General features: G+C 42.3%; 1 pseudogene; it reads left to right on the top strand.

Moving 5' to 3' along the window:
• The first annotated feature begins 392 nt into the window (after positions 1-392).
• LOC107651124 (40S ribosomal protein S19-like) lies at positions 393-873 on the top strand (annotated as a pseudogene).
• The last annotated feature ends 2,024 nt before the right edge of the window (positions 874-2,897 follow it).

The raw sequence follows: 2,897 nt of genomic DNA, 5'->3' as shown, positions 1-2,897 counted from the left end.
ATGTAATGCTTAAGAGCCTTGGTCAATGATGCAGTAATGTTCTTTTTAGTTGTTAGAGAAAACTTTTCTATATATATTGGAATGGATTTTCAATAGAATTTGAACTTGTGGCAGACCCGTTGTTCTGCTTGGTCCTTCTCAAATAGGCTGGCTCTTATCTTTCCTGTACTTCTTCTTGTCTCTCTTTCTCTGTCTCTCTGTCTCTTTGTCTCTCCCTCTCTCTATCTCTATCTCTATATCTGTCTCTGTCTCTGTTTCTCTGTCTTGCTGTCTTTAGGGAAATACTCTGTTCTACATCTACAGAAGAGATTGGGGCTGAGACTGGAGAGCAGATGTTATATAGGATCCACATTACTTTCCCCCCCTCTGGCTGGCCTCAAAGAGCCTGCACAATGCTCAGAATCATGGTAAAGGGCATGAACAAGCAGGACTTCATCTGGGTCCTTGGCTGCCTTTCTCAAAAAGTCAGGGAGGCTGAAATTTCCTGAATGGATAAACATAGTTTAACTGGCCAAACATTAAGAGCTGATACCCTGTAATGAGAACTGGTTCTACACATGGGCTGCCTCCACGGCCTGTTGCCTGTACCTGATTGGTGCTACTGATGTGGGATTCATGATCATAATCTATTGTGGGTGCCAGTACGATGGGGTCAAATCCAGTCACTTCAGCAGAGGCTCCAAAAGTATGGTCCACAAAGGGTCTTGCAAGCTGTGGAGGGGCTTAAGATGGTGGACATCTTGATCCTCAGGGACAAAGAGATCTGGATAAAATTCCTAGGCAAGTGGCAGCTTCCAAGAAGAAATATTACAAAAAACAACACTGGATTCACAAATAAATTGCCTTGTTAGTAAAAACCAATAACAAAATAGAAGCCACATCCTCTTAGGGTTTATGCTGTTTAGTGGGAAGAACCCTATACTACTTTTAGTGCTCAGAGATCTGACAAGTTACATTTTCATTTCTACAATTTGGGGCATTAGGCAAAACCTACTTGTGACTCCTGTAATGTGGGTGAGCATGTGGAAAATCAGATTTGTTGGGTTCCGATCTGAGTGTGTGAGACCATCTTGAAAATGCTCTCCTGGTCCTCCCCTTTGAGTTCTGTGCTTTGGCTCCTAATGACCTTCCACTTCCACATATCTGCCTTACAAATTTAATTATTTTCTCAGGCTCAGAGGATCAAGAGGAGAGCCAGAGTCCTGCCCTTCATACTATCTCCCTGTGGATTAGACTGAGGGTTTTCAGCTTCTTGTGTTTTCTATCTCTGAATATCCAGAGAGTATCATCATGGCCTCCAAAATCCTACAGCTTCTGTCACTGAGGATCTCAGGTGATGGTGGTGGTGGGGGTGAGTATGAGGAAGAGAAGAGTGAGGAAAGGTGAGTAGTAATGAAAAATAGAGGAGGGTGGGAAAGAGAAAAGTTAGAGGAAGGGCTAGACAGGATGGGTTGTGCAGAGACAGGAAGGGGAGGGCAACTTCCTGAGCTGCCTCTTTAGGGTATGTCTTTGTCTATGGGAAAGCAGAGGAGGCTATTCTCTGAGGAAACCAAGTTACAACTTATTCTCTTATATCCCAGGCAAGGTAGGGAGGAGTCTGGGTAAGCTTCCATCTCAAGGCTTTAGGCAGATCTTTCCAGGCTTCAGGGGACAAGAAGTTCAGGTTGAGGAAGAACACACTGAAGGGGAGAACTTCCATGAGAGCTGCTCCTTCAAGCTCTAGGAATATGAAACTAGATGGATATCTTAGTGTAAACTGTGAGAGAAAGGAGAGGACTATGGTATAATATTCTTAGAAATAAGCTTCATATTTTCAGTAACAGGCTAGGAATACTTTTTCTTTGAAGACACCAACAGTGGCACCATCACTATCTCCATAGTTGGGATCAGAGGAAATGATTCTGGTTTCTACCAGTAGTGTCGGTTCTCTTCAGACATTCCTCAGAGCAATGCAGTTGTCCTAAGGAGATTCCACCTCATGATGTCCTCAGGTAAATCCTTTCCAGTTTAAGCCAATATAATTCAAAAAACATTTTAGTCACATGCATAAGTGCAAGACCCTGCCAAGGGGACATTGTTGAGGCTTCTCAGGATCTCTAGGAGGAGAGAACAACCCCTCATCCTTTCTAGTTCTCCCTTTTTCTCCAGTCCCTCATTCCCCTCAGCTTTTCTCCACTCCCAACACTCATTCTTTAGCCAGGAGCTCTTAACCTTCTCTTTGCCATGGACCTTTTGGGCAGTCTGGTGAAGCCTATGGATCCCTTCTCAGAATATTATTTTTAAATAATTGAGGGGAATATTGAATTTCACTAAGGAGTTAGTGAAAATACATATGTATTTTCTTCTCTGCATACAAATCCCCTTGAGATCTATCCATGAACCCTTTGGGAATCATTGGACCCCAGGTTATAAACCTTTGCTCTTGGTTGAATTAAGAATAAAGAATAAGCATTTATGAAGCACCTACTGGTTAAGAAGTGTACTAAACTTTTTACAAATATTATTTCATTCTATTTTCACAAGAACCCCAGGAGCTAAGCATTATTCTTATCCCCATTTTCCTACTCAGAATGTTAGAAATGGGTCAGGGATAGAGCTAAGCCTAGGCTCGTGGATTAGAAGAGACTCAGTATTTCTTCACTGCCTAAAGAATGCAGAGGAAATCAACTGGGATTAAACTTAGAGGTATAGCCCCATTCTTTGTGATGGCAAAAAATTGGAAAATGAGGGGGCATCCCTTGATCAGGGAATGGCTGAACAAATTGTGGTATATGATAGTGATGGAATGCTATTGTGCTGTAAGGAATGATGAACTGGAGGATTTCTATATGAACTAGAAGAATCCTCAGGAATGGATGCAGAGAGAAATGAGCAGAACCAAGAGAACATTGTACACA

This window comes from Monodelphis domestica, chromosome 2 (assembly GCF_027887165.1).
Source record: "Monodelphis domestica isolate mMonDom1 chromosome 2, mMonDom1.pri, whole genome shotgun sequence".
In the NCBI taxonomy this organism is placed as follows: Eukaryota; Metazoa; Chordata; class Mammalia; order Didelphimorphia; family Didelphidae; genus Monodelphis; species Monodelphis domestica.
Note: the sequence above shows the minus strand (reverse complement) of the source record. Positions and strands in the feature narration are given on the sequence as shown.